General features: G+C 42.6%; 1 non-coding gene across 1 annotated transcript; it reads right to left on the bottom strand.

The window, feature by feature from the left end:
* Positions 1-4,742: 4,742 nt before the first annotated feature.
* On the bottom strand, positions 4,743-4,814 carry TRNAP-AGG. The gene has a single exon. It is a non-coding gene; the product is annotated as a tRNA-Pro (tRNA).
* Between the last annotated feature and the right edge of the window lie 9,910 nt (positions 4,815-14,724).

Here is a 14,724-nt window from a genome sequence, read left to right as displayed (position 1 = left end):
TGGGCTCTGGGGCTTTGCATGTCTGCTACACAGTGGCAGCTGATGTCTCCTGCTCCATCCTTAAAACAGGATGCTTTAATTTTTAATGGAGCACATGTTCGATTGGCTATACAAACAGGCTAATCTGCAAAGCATGTGCTCAATAACAAGCCCAGCTATGCTGCCAGAATATCAACATGACTCGGCCTAGCTGGGGAGGAGTGGGTGGGACTCCTGCTCACCTCCACCAGTCATGGGCTGGGAGCACTGGCCAGCTGAGAGCCAAGGGGTGGCAATGGCCAGAGGCACTAGTGGCCTCCTCTGGAGACTCTAAGGATCCTCGGCTTCTGGGTGCTTGCAAGCCCTAGCCAGCAGGGAAAAGAACAAAATTGTGCATCCGGCAGGTTCAGGCCTCCGGTGGAAAGCCAGATGTGGCATTAAAGATGAAACTCCCCTCTATTGCACAGGCATGACTAGAATAAGGTACATGCATCCAACTTCACATGCGTATTAGCACATGCCCTGAACTCTGCTCAATGATGAGAATTTAAAGACGAATAAAACTTAGTCCTTGACTTCACAAAACCTCCACCAATAACCACAATGTCAATGCGAGAAATGAAACGTTAGATGTAAGTGCAAAGTTCTGTGGGATCACAGAGGAGGGAGTCAGCAAGGAGGAGACATTTCAAGTGGGTTTTGAATGGTGGGCAGGAGTCCACCGGTGGCACCTAAGATGACAGCCAGTTAGGAGGAGCACGGTGTGTGGGGAATGGTAAACAGTTTGAGAAAACTACATGGAGATAGCTGGAGAGAAGTTGGAGATTTGAGTCCAGAGCTTAAGGGTCGGTACATAGGTAATATTGACACATAGAAATTATGAGAGAAATGGTCTAGAGTGAAAGGACAAAGGACCGAAAGACAGAACCTTGAGGTATAACAACACTTAGCTTAAGGGATGGTTACAAGAAGTATCCCAGAGAGGTGGGTAAGAAGATAAGGAAAGGAGATTTCAGGCTGAAGGGAAAGGTCAGAAGCCTAAGAGCAGTAAAGTAATTAAAGCCTGAAAGACTTTAAGATAACCATTATTGTCAGTATCCAGCAATTATAATCCTAGTCCTTATTAGCATAAACTGCTTTCACATATGTTATTTCCTAACAATCCTGTAAGAGAGGCAGATGTCACTGGTACATTTCCTAGATGAGGAAGTAGGGTCAGAGAGGATTAGAAGCCTTCCCAGAGTCGCTCGGTTACAGCTACGGTGGGAGGGCTGGGACTAGAACCCCACTCTGCAAACTCTTAGCTCCACACAGGACACAGTGCTGGAGTCCGAGCACATGAAGGTCCCAGGTCCAAGGAGTTATGCTGTGGGAAAAGGCTCCCAAGTCCAACCCCTCAATACCACATACTCCCCTGGGGTGTTCACAAAGTGTGCTTAGCACACTCAAGGCTTTGAGAAGTTCTGCAGTTCAAAATGACCCGCCAATGAAAGCAACACATCTAACTCTATTTAACTCACTATTTCCCAAACTTATTTGTTCATGAACTCCTTTTTTTTCCAAATTACACCCTTTAACATTCCGAGGAAGATTTACGGAAGTGCGGCTCTGATGACCTCACACGAGTGCCCTTCCAACAGGCTCTTGGCTTTGAGAGGTCTGTGACAGGGAAGGTGGATGGGCTGTCCTGATCACACATTTTCCATATCCATCCCTTCTCTGCCTCCCCTGTTCTTCCCAGATGCTCCAGTGTCTGCCATAATGAACGACGTATATTTGTTCATGTTTTTTTTCTCTCCATCAGGTAAGGGACATATTTTAGCTATCTCTGCATTTACAGTGTCTAGCTCTTCTACCTGGCATGGAACAGGAATATTACATGAATTGAAGTAAAAAAATTCTACAGTGTTGGGATAGAGCACAGTCAACTAGCATGAGCCCACAGTTCCAATCCAGGCCTCCCTGGCACAGTGCTCTCACCACCAGAGGCCAACTGTCCAACGTGGCAGCTGGTCACTGTCCATCTGGGCTGCCCTTGGGAGCCTGCGTTCAAAACTTCAGTGGGTGGCAGGCTGCCTTTTATGAGCCGTGTGCCCCTGGCTCCTGGATAGCTTCTTGACCTCTGGAGCCCCTAACTTCCCTCTGGCCTGGTTGCAGGGCAGCAGGTTTTGTTGCTAAGCATCTTGCCCCTCTACCTCCAGGCTGGCTCCTCTGGTGAAAGAAAGCCACAGAGGTAAGACAGAAATTGGAAGAGAAGCCAGAATATCTGGAGGCAAACAGCACTCCTTGAGGACATGCAGTTTGTTGGTATGTGCATATTTTTCCCTGGATGGCAGTGTGTTTAGGGACATGGTTGCATTGGGGGTTACTGATAAGTGCCCATCCCAGAGATGGGTAGTTGAATAGTCAGAAAGCCTTTTCATGAGGTCTCAGAAAACAACCTTAAATTAAAAAAAAAAACAACATTAGCTTGCAACTATTTAGCTCCCCCTGCCCAGTCCCAGCCCATGTCCCCACATTTTTTTTGTTTTTTTAAAAGACGACTGGTAAGGGGCCGGCCCGGTGGCGCACTGGAGAGTGCGCCGCTTGAGAGTGCAGCGTCGCTCCCGCCGAGGGTTCGGATCCTATGTGGAGACTGGTTCCCGCTTACTGGCTGAGCGCAGTGCGGGCGCAACACCAAGGGTTGCGATCCCGTTTCCGGTCCCAACACCAAGGGTTGCGATCCCGTTTCCGGTCCCCGCTACGGGCGCGACACCGAGGGTTGCGATCCCGTTACCGGTCAGTAAAAAAAAAAAAAAAAGACAGAAAAAGATGACTGGTAAGGGGATCTTAACCCTTGACTTGGTGCTGTCAGCACCACACTCACCCAGTGAGTCAACCAGCCATCCCTATATGGGATCTGAACCCATGGCCTCAGTGTTATCAGCACCGCACTTTCCCGAGTGAGCCACAGGCTGGCCCCCATGTCCCCACATTTAAAATGGTTCTTTCTATAGTTACCAAAGGTGTCCAAACCACTTCCTGTTCTCACTTGATCTAGCACACTGGAGCAGGCAGACACATTTCTATACTGCCTATGAGGACAGAGCCAGTACTTCACTACGTGCCTTGTTGAGATCTGTATGTGCCGAGACCACAGCACCAGAACACTGCCGAAGGACCCCAGGGAGAAGGGTGGTTCGGGCCCAGCCCCATGGGGTCTCCACTGTCTGCCCCTGCCCTGCCAAGTGCCCGTAGGTCACTTTTCCCTTTGAAGTTGTGCCCCAGTAACAGGTGCTTTGTTTTCTTCATGAGAAATGAGTGCAGTAAAATGAGAACCAGGTTTGCTGAGCTGTGTTTATGCCATCATGTAGAAAGAAAGAAGACTTGGGTGAAGGCACAAAAGAATGTACACATACCCTAAAATCTGCCGTGTCTGGCTTTTGAGATTTCCACTGCTTATGGTCTCTGCTGACAAGCCTATTCTTCCACAAGTTCATAAATAAAAGAACGGCAGAAGTGATGTCCTCATTTATCAAATGAGCAAACTGTGGCTGAGACAGAGCAAATCACTCGCTGCAGGTCTTCTGCTGGTTTGTGACACCACCAATACCTGACCTGCAGTCTCGTGCGTGCTAGGTCAGACTTATTTCCTTCTTATGCACTACATCACACCTACTGCTACCAACCCACCTGGCTATTCAGACAGTCAACAGGACTGATAGGAAAATGTTTGTGCTGAAAAATTCAGATGTTTCCATTACGGAAACCATGGGCTGCTTTGCCAACATGGCTGAAACTACTTCGGCTGCTTCCTGTCACTCTAGGAAGCCCACAGGCCTGTCACTGCATTCAGGTAGGGGGGATTTGGGCCATCAAACACTTTAATTAGTCTGTCTGGGAAAATGAAACTGATCAAATTAAATATTAATCACATATAAACTGTGGATCTAAATCAGTAGGGGAATCTCAGGCAGGAAGGGCCATTTTTAAATGCAGACCTTTCCTCCAAAAATTTTCGAAGGTATCTCCTCCTGCTTTCTGTCCCCTGCCAAGTACATTGATTTCAAAGCAAAAACAAAGCTTCTATTTTCCAATCACAACAACGATGTCTAACCAGAAGTTTCTTTTGCTGAAATATTGAATGGAAAATTCAATTCCTTAAATCTTTCTAAATCTTTGCCTCTGATTGGGTTCATTAATAAACATGCTGATTTTGTTACAGGGAGAGACATATGGTATAATCCGCTAAAGGAAGAAGTATTTTGCATTTTATTGTAGAAAACAAACATGCAAACAGGTTCTCACAGATGGTTTTCTTAGCTTCTGGGAAGGAAAAAAGCTTAATACTGCTTGAAACTAGTTTTTCTCTTTAATAACAACAAAAAAATCCTTGCACATCTCTAGTGGAACTGCTTATAAATTAGATTAAGTTCCACTCCGAGGTTTTAACAATTTATTTTATTTTATTTATTTATTTTTTTTGTCTTTTTTCCGTGTCCGGCAACGGATCGCAACCCTCAGTGTTGCCCCCGTACCGGACCGGGGACCGGCGACGGGATCGCAAGCCTCGGCGTTGCTCCCGCGCCTCGCTCAGCCAGTGAGTGGGAGCTGGTCTGTACGTGGGATCCGAACCCTCGGACGGGAGCGCCGCCGCGCTTCCCAAGCAGCGCACTATCCAGTGCGCCACCGGGCCGGCCCCAATAAACTTTTTTCCTTTTCCTATCACCCAGTTCTCGTGGGCAAATTTCTTTTACCCGTCGGACATTGGCCATAGCATTTGGGGGCTCACCCAGGACTTGAACCTGGGACCTCTCGCACCCTAAGCGAGAATCATACCCCTAGACCAACGAGCCGGCCCTAACAATTTAGAATTCACTTTTTCTCTTGTCTAAACACACACACACACACACACACTCTCTCTCTCTCTTTTCTCTACTCGCTCCCTCTCTTCCTTTTCCTCTTCTCTTAAAAATATTAACCTGCTCAGAGAGGCAGAGATAATTCAGCAATGCTTCACTCATCCACGATCATAAAGAAAAGATTTTTTCACAAATAAATTCTCCAGATAATTGACGATGACATCATCAAAATCAGCAGGTTCCTCTTGGCAGTTTCTTCAAAATTCCTTGTTTTTGTTGACCTTGACATTTTTTAGAAGTACTGAGCTATTTTGTAGGATGCCCCACAACTGGAATTTGTCTGCTGTGTTTTACATAGTAAGACTGGGTTTACATATTTTGGGGAGGAAGATCACAAAGGTGAAGTGGCACTTCTTCATGCTGTATCAGGGCTATATTCTGTCAACATGATTTATGACTGCTGATGTTGACCTTGATCACCAGGCTGCAGTAGTTGTCTGTCAGGCATCTCCACTGTAAACTTACTCCTCTCTCCTTCCATATTGTGCTCTTTGGAAAGGAGACACTATGTGCAGCCCACAGTTAAAGGATGGAGTATCTATGTAAATTATATGGAATTCTTCTGCATGGGAAGTTTATCTTTTCTCTTCCATTTATTTATTTATATCAGCATGGAATCATGGATTCTTATTTTATACTCTGGTTTATAATCCAATACTACTATATTATTTTGCTTAAATTGTCTAGTTTTGCAATTAGGAGCTCATTCCATTGGCTTCTGTGCTCCTTTGACATACCACCATCCATGTGGGTTTTGTTTTAGCATTTCCACACTTTCTGGCACTATAAGATACTCCAGGCTCATCTTGTGTATCTCCTGCCCAAGTCCTAGAATCAGCCATTTCTCTCCAGAGCCCTCGTTCCTTTAATGGAGAATAGTATTAGAAACCAAGATCTGGGCGAAAGTGTGCTTGTTGATAGTGTGGTGTCTGTTTCTTTTAGGCTATCTCAACTGACAGAGCACAGAAATATATGTGTATATACTAAACCTTTCACACACACAGATCTATAAATACTTCTATATGTAACCATGTATATCATTTGTATCTATTAAGCTAAATATGAGTTCATATTGATGTCTCCAACTCTGATCCATTATCACATGGATCAGTCCAGCCTCCTCCCTTGTCAATTAGTAAACTCCCACTCCAATAGTGAGAAACCTGGCTAGACATTGGGTTTTATTTTGTTAGTGAATACTTTCTGCTAATATTCTTTGATGAGGATCTTCTTAAGAAGTTACTGGAGCTAATATGTTCATTCTGCAGTGAATGGGATTTAACTTTAGTGAGGACACAGGGTTATCACTGTGAAAAATCACTGTTCAGCTTAGTTACTAATCTTCATCTAAGAAAGCAGAATCAGAATCCAAAGAAACCCTGAAAGACTAGAACAATGTGTTGACTCTAACCAGCTAGAATTTCATAGGGATAATTATAAAGCATTGCACTTGAATTTCATTCATAAGTCACAAAAGTAATGGATGGGTCACAAGCTTGTGCTTGGCCAACACCCTCAGAGCCTAGCAAGCCTGGGGGATGCCTTCCATTGACCTGCCATAATGCTTTTAACTTCTTTAGCACTAGGCTTGTATCAGTAGGTTTCCAGGAAATGTTTAAATGTTTTTTCAATCCCTCCCTCCCCACACTGTCAGCTATCATCCTTTCACTTTCTGGTACCCTTTTTGTTTAACTCATAGTTTGTCTCTTCTCCAACATCCCTCGTAAAGCATAGCTACAAAAACAAAATAAAACAACAAAATAAAACCATCAACAACCTAGAAAACCAAATACGCACACCTGTTCAAACAACATGTAGGCATGGAGGTGAAGCTCTGTGTAGGCAGAGATTTCTCTAGTGGGTTATATAAATGGGTCTGGAGAATGTATGGCATCTATTTTTGCCTACTCTGGGCAAAAAATAATAAATAAAATATTCTAATAAAATAAATAAAATAATAAATAAAAGATTTATTTAAAATAAATAAATAAAATAAAATTCTTTAATGCTTGTTTCAGGGGTTGTCATGTCAGGCTGCTGAAAGAATCACCCACTAAGAGGAGCATCATGAAACCATGAGTTTATGCAAAGTGGCATTTTCGCGAGAGCAGTTACCATCTTCCCTTTGCCTCTAAAAGGCTTGTTTGAAATCGGAAAAGTTTTTCGTTTTGTCACCTCATCTACATTATAAATGTAATCATGAAAATGTGCTAGACCATTAGGTCAGTTTTAATCCTTAAAATTCTTTATCAGGCAAGAAAAAGACATAAAAGTCATGCATATGGGTAAGACAGAAGCAAAACTGTCACAACTACTAGAACTAATAAAAAACAGGGCGGTTCACAGGATATAAGAAGATAAATGAAAATCAATTGTATCTGTATATATTAGCAATGAATAATTCAAAAAAATTTAAAAATTCCATTCACAGTAACACCATAAAGACTTAAATACTCAGGAATAAATTTAAGAAAAGAAGTAAAGACTTGCAGACTGAAAACTACAAAACATTGTTGAGAGAAATTAAAGATCTAAATAAGTGAAGAGATATTCCATATTCATGGATTGGAAGACTCAACATTATTAAGATGGCAATTTTGCCCAGATTGACCTGAGGATTAAATGCAATCCCTATCAAAATCCCAGCCTTTTTTTTTTTTTCCCAGAAGTTGATGAGATAGTCCTAAAATTTATATGGAAATAGAAAGGACACAAAATAGGTGAAACTATCTTGAAAAAGAAGGACAAAGTTGGAAGACTCACATTTTGCAACTTCAAAACGTCCTATGAAGCTAAAGTAATCAAGACAGGCTGGTACTGACATGAGCATAGACATTTGGAGGAAAGAAAAATAAGTGACAGTCTATATGTTTATGATCTATTGACTTTTGTCAAAAGTGCAAGGCATTTTAATGGGGGAAAGGATATCTTTTCAACAAACAGTGCTGGGACAACTGGATATCCATGTGCAAGAAGATGGATCAATCCCTTACTTCATACCATAAACAAAAATTAACTGGATTACACAGATCTAAATGTAAGAGCTAAAATTATAAAACTTTTTAGAAGAGAACACAGAAGGGGCCGGCCCGGTGGCACACTGGAGAGTGCGCCGCTTGGGAGCACGGCGGCGCTCCCGCCGAGGGTTTGGATCCCATGTGGAGACCGGTTCCCGCTCACTGGCTGAGTGTGGTGCGGGCGCAGCACCGAGGGTTGCGATCCCGTTGCCGGTCCCCAGTGTGGGCGCGACGCCGAGGGTTGCGATCCCGTTACCGGTCAGTAAAAAAGACAAAAAGGGGGAAAAGAAAATAAGAGAACATAGAAGAAAGTCTCTGTGATCTTAGGTTAGTCAAAGAGTTCTTAGGTAGAACAACAAAAGTATGACCCATAAAAGAAACAAAAACAAAAAGGATAAACTGGACTCTAAATTTAAAAGCTTTTGTGCCTCAAAAGACTCCACTATGAACATGAGAAGTTAAGGTCCTGACTAGGAGAAAATATTTGCAAATAATATACCTGATAAATGACTTATATCCAGAATATATAAAAAACTCATAAAAGTCTATTATAAGAAGACAAACATTCTATAACCTGGCACTTGTTAAAAAAAAATAATAATAAAAAAGAGAGCCCACTAAAAAAACAGGCAAAGGATTTGAGTAGTATTCCATCAAAGAAGATATACAAATGGCTGATAACAAACAAAAAGATGTTCAAAATGCAACTTACAACCACAAAGAGATACCACCATACATTCAGTAGGATGTGATAATGAAGAAGCCATACAATACCCATGTTGGTGAGGATGTTGAGAAATTAGAACCCTCATACGTTTCTGGGGAAACTAAAATGGTACAACCACTTTGGAAAACAGTTTGGCAGTACTTTTTTAAAAAAAAGTTCAACAGAAATTTATTGTATGACCCAGAAATTTCATTCCTGGGTATTACCAGTAGAAATGAAAACACATGTCCATTCAAAGATTTGTATGTGAATTTTCACAGTAGTATTATTAATAATAGCCCCAAAGCAGAAACAATCCAAATGTCAACCAACTGGTGAATGGATAAACAAAATGTTGTATATCCACACAATGGGATCCTACTCAGCAACAAAAGGAAACAAACTGCTGATACATGCTGCAACACAGGTGAACCCCAAAATATTATGTTAAGTGAAAGAAGCCAGCAAAAGACCATATATTGTATGATTCTATTCATACAAAATGTCCAGAAAAAGACTATCTATAAACACAGGAAGTGTAGATTAGTGGTGGCCCTGGCCTGGGAGTGGTAATGAGGGAATTGACTTCAAATGGGCATGAGTTATTTTATTAAAGTGGTAAAAATGTTTTAAAACTGAATTGTGGTGATGGTTATGCAACTCTGTAAATATACTGAAAATCACTCAATTGTACATAGTATAGATGAATTTTATGACATGTAAATTATATTTGAATAAACCTGTTAAAACAAGCTGATGAGTAATATGTATAACATAATCTGATTTGAAAAGAAAACAAAATACAAAACAACAAAGCAAAAGAAAACAAAATCTAAAGTTAAGCTGCACAGCCATGCATATTTGTGAGTAATACCCACATAAAAGAGCTTTAGATGTCTGCTATCTGCAATGGCTCTCCTCAGCTGTATCTCAATAATTTTTATAATAAGCACATTAACATTTTAAAATTAACTGTATACCAATGTTTTCACTCATCTATACCTAAATTTTAATTTTGGTTAATAACCCAAGCAGATAACATTCATTCATCACACATACTTTGGTATGAGAAGACTATTGTCAAAGGCACCTGATATCTCTTATTATTCATTTTTAACTTTTTGTTATATAAAAGCAGACACAATAGTTCAATAAATTCCCATGTAACCATTTCCAAACTTCAACAGTTATCAACTCATGGCCAATCGTGTTTCATCTCTACTTTCACCCATTTTCTCCATGTCTTATATTAAGGCTTAGAAGAAATGAGCTACCTATTACATTGAGATGCAAAAATGGAATTATAAACAGCTCTGAGATCTTGAGACGCCCAGGTAAGGAGAGGTAGAAGTAAATGCTCTGATAATGATCCTCTAGCTGTAAGGTATATCTCTTTCCAGAAGAAAAGGCTTGGCTGGGACAGAAAGAGAGAAAGATCATGGTTAACCTGGCAGGTCAAAAAAGACTTTGTCATCCACATTGGGGCTGTGCCTGGTCAAACATGAACAGACAATTTTCTGGGAGTAATCTGTTCATCCACAGAAGGTGAATGAGGTTAACTTTCTCAGTGCACTGGGGTACCATTTAGAGCAGTTGGATGAAGTAACTTACCAAGTGTCTTCTTGTACCCTGGAGGAAATAACCACTTTACCTGGATGAGCAACTTGTGCCTCAGGATGATTATTCCCCTTAAACACCCAGTGAACTTGAACAGCATGGGAACTTCTCTCCGAAGAGACATAGTAATCCTGGAGGGTCCTCTGTCTTCAGGGTACGTACCAGCCCTAGGAACTGCTTTGCATCCAAAAGTCAGGCCAGAGCTTAGGGAACAGCCCTCAGCTTTCCACCATCTTTTTTTTTTTTTGGCAGCTGGCCCTAGGAGCTTTCACCTTCTGACCTGCACTCTGGTGTGTGTGCAGACCAGACCTGGCTGGTCTTTAGCTTTATAACTGGACTTCTTTCCAAACCCTTTCCCTCCCATGGATTGGACAGTCTTCTAGATTATAAATTCAGGGATTCCTCAAAATAACTGCTTCCTGAATCACTGTCTTGGAGGAAAGAGCTAGAATGAAGATACCAATGAAGGGAAATTTCAGGCCTTCCCAAAGCTAGGCTTCTGGAGATACTAGTCCCTGCTTTTGGAGAGAAGAGTCTGGTCACCAAGCACATAGGCCCCAGGCTCCTTGAATGGGGTGAGCCCTTTTAGTACATAGCATGTCTGGAAGCAAACTTCAGAAATCAGACCCAGGTAAATAAGCCTTCTTTATCTGAGTGAGAAAACTGTTCTGAGCTGCTGTACAGAGGCCCCTAGCATACCCTGAAGCCATTCAGTTCTCAAGGGAGACCTGCTAAGACTCAAACCTAGATAACTTTATCACAATGAAACCCTATCTGTGAAATGAAAGTCAACAGAGCCTCTTGGTGGTCAAAGAAGAAGAAAGCCATCATTACTGTTATTTTTCAACAAATACTAACCACGGGCTTGCTGCCTGTGTGACTTTGAGAAAGACACTTAGCTTCTCTGATTCCAACTCTTCCAGTGTGCCACTACTCTGTCAGAGTCCTTAATCAAAGGCGGGGGAAGGGCACAGTGAGATTAGAGGGGATTTATTCTTGATGGCTGTGACTGGTTGCCGGGAAGCCCTCCTTAGTGTCCAGTGTATCATTTCCCAGTTGGAATAAACCAAGATCTCAGCGACAAACAGATTTGTCAGGATTTCACTCTTGTAATTTGGCAGCAAATCTCCTTTAGGTAGTTATTAACTTTTAAATATAAAATCCAGGCACCAAATCCTAGAGCAGAAAAGACATACATAATTTGGGTTAATTAAAATGCCTCCAAGTGAACAGGTGACAGATGTCAAGCCTCCTGGCACCCAGAAGAAAGGCCCTGCAACAGACTATTAGGATTCCTGTGTTAATCAGGTAATAGTAACTTGCGTAATTAGCAAATCATACCAAATCTTGTTTAAGTCCCAAATCTCATTTAGAGCCTTTTTGAGAGACCGTTTAAATTCAAAGGACACACTCTCCTACTGACAGAAGATATCTGCTTTCTGGGGCAGACATCCTGGCTTCTCTGCCTCTATTAAAGCCATTTTAATTATGAAGTCTCAAGGTCTAATTCATCAAAGACTGAGAGAGTCCCTGTCCCGTTACTCTTGCTGAGAAAGCTCTTGCTAAGGAGCCCTAGACTCTGGAAATCCAGTAGATTTCAAAGACTCCACAAGTCCCAAACCAGAGAAACAGCGACAGTCCTTGTCACTGATCTACTGCAGCACTGCAATACCAGTTAGGAAAATGCCTACCTTTTAGCTTTGTCTATTTTTAAGCCACATGTAAGGGATTTAGACAATTAACACCCTTCAGTGGGAGGTGGCTATCAGCTCGAGAGCCTGGGAACAATGGAAAGGCGTTGCCAGGCCTGGCGTGGCTGGACGCTTGAGCCCCAGTTAGTGGTGAGCATGATCAGGCTGGAGCAACAGTCTGGGCTTGTATTTCCCGGCTCCTCCCTCCTCGGGCTTGTTTCTTTAAACCATTTTTATAGAGCTCTTTACAATACTGCTCCCCTATTTAGATCTAAAAGTATATCTGAAACATGACTGAATCTTAATCCTGTCATCCAGCTCAAATAGCTCATACTGTGCTTGTTTCTATAAGATAGTTGATTTAAGCCTAGGGACTACTGGGTGTCACTTGTCCATGTTTCTTTTTAGTGAGAGTGTCAGGAAAATGATCTGAAGATCCACAGCATCGCCTCAGCGTCCAGTTGTCTCAGCTCCTTAGCGTCTGGAATGAAATCTTATTTTTTCCCCCTTCCTTTCTATTTATGTTCTCTTACCCAATCACCCTGCCAGCATTCTGGAGAAGGGAGAGGTCAGGGAGTTGATGTCATTGCTGACGCAAGGAAGAGAGGAGAGAAACCAGAGTTAGACAACGTGAATTTAGGACCCAGCTCGGCTTCCTAGTATAGTTGGGTGGCTTTGGCTAAGTCTCTTGTACTTTTTGAGCCCCACCTGCTACACAGAACAAGAGCATTTCTCCATTGACTTCACAGGCATGGTGTGAGAAACAAGGGAGAGAACGAATGGCAGGGGGTGCTGTTAACCACAAAACCCCACAAAGGCTGTCTACTCCAGAGGCCTGCTAAGGAGATAAATGTCACACAGTTAGCCAGGGCAGTGCCAGAAACAGGACACCTCACCTCCCACTCTTCAGGGGTAGCTTCTGGCCTGGCTTGCTGCTCCTGCACTGGACTGCAGGCTCTTCAAACAGCCTTGTGTTGTGTCTGCTCTTGAAGATGGGCTACAGCAGAGCAGAATGGCAGAGAGGAAAAGTCTCTGGACCAGGAATTCAGACAATTGAGTTCTAGGTACAACCCTGCCACTAGCCTACTATGTCAACCAATGACTTGAAAAATAAAACAGAAGATCAGGAAGAGAGCTGGCAAACTCTTAGGCAGAAAAATGGTGATCACTCAAAGCTGACGTGGGTTATGAAGAACAAGTCATAAGATCAAGACTCTTTCCCATACGGGTATGAGACTGATAAAGTTGGGCAATAATGTGGACAGGGCAGATCTGTGTTCAGTGAGACGTAAATGAGCTCTCACATGCAATTCAAGTGATCAAGACAGAGAAGTGTGGTTGGGACAAAAATGCAATTAGACAAGTTTGTAAACGTTTGATGTGCCCAGAGGGAGACGGTGAAGGTGTCCAGTGACGATTTCTTTCACCCTGTTACATTCCACATTCATATCCGCAACTCATGAGGACTGAACATTACCTGGTGACAAGCTGCTGCCAACGCCATACTCTTTGGCACCTTTCACGCTCTGCATATGCAGTTCCTCCTACCTGGAACATTAATCCCGAGCTCTTTCCTTGGCCAACTTCTACTCACAAGTATGACGTTTTCCAGAAAGCCCAAGTCTATTGAGCACCCTTCCTCTGTTCTTCCGCAGCTCCCCTCTCTGTGCTGTCACGGTGGACTGGGAATATGCACTCGATCGTCTGCCTCACCCAGTAAGCTCTGGGAGGGAAGCAACCGTGCCTGCTTTGTTTCCTACTGTGTCCCCAGGCTTCGCATGATGTTTAGTGCATAATGGTTGAGCTGAATTTAAACATGACATGGAGCGGGAAATGGTGGTATTCTGTATCATAAAACACAGACCCAAAATATTCTAACAGGCTAAAGAAATGGATACATTATTTTTTACCCTGATGAGAAGACCTTTAGAAATAAATGTAGTTTGCACATAGTTTCAGTAATAACAAATACACACATACGAGGGTACTTCAAAAGTTCATAGAAAAATGGAATTAAAAGATAATATGAATGTTTCCATGAACTTTTTGAAGATCCCTTGCACAGGTGGAGCAGATATGCTTGTGGAAGTGAAGAAAGATCCAACTTAAGCTTAGAATAAATGAATGTTCCTCATAAAGCTACCAGAACAGCCAATATCACTAAGAGGTGGCACAGTTCTCTGTCAATGGGAGAGACAGCCTCTCACTCCATTCTGGGTAGCTCAGAGCTCAGAATTAACAAACTAGAGCATGTCTAGAAGAAAGCTAATGTGTGGTTGGGAAACCAAGAAATGTGAGGAATGTCCAAAAGAACTGAACAGAGGCCTGAAAAAGAAAAGCTTGGTTAAGAATATGTACCTGCTTTTAGTGTCTGGAGGAATAACAGGTAGCAAGGGGACTGGATGTAGTGTCTGTGGATACAGGACGGCAGAACCAATAGGAGAAAGCAACTGATACAGACTTCATTTTGCATAGGAGGGAATTTTATATGAATTAGAGGCATCCTTGGGGTACTTGCTCAGGACTGTTTTCTAGCTAGCACAGGTACAGGCAGAGGCCAGATCAACTTCTCCCTGGTGATGCTGAAAACATTTACAAAGGCAGAGGCTGGCATCAGACAACCTCCCCTGAGTGCTAATCAACTCTGACATTCTATCATGCTAACAAAGTCACCTACCGCCTCTGCACTTTACCTTCTCACAGTCAAAGAAAGAGGGCAGGTGCACTACAGCCAGGGGGTTTGCAGGGAAAGGCTAAGTGGAGTTTTGATTTGACATAGTCTGCCTCACCAGAGTAAGCAGGTGGTGCCTCTC

The sequence above is a fragment of the Galeopterus variegatus genome, unplaced genomic scaffold, assembly GCF_000696425.1.
Source record: "Galeopterus variegatus unplaced genomic scaffold, G_variegatus-3.0.2 Scaffold1332, whole genome shotgun sequence".
In the NCBI taxonomy this organism is placed as follows: domain Eukaryota; kingdom Metazoa; phylum Chordata; class Mammalia; order Dermoptera; family Cynocephalidae; genus Galeopterus; species Galeopterus variegatus.
This window is presented reverse-complemented; position numbering and strand designations above follow the sequence as displayed.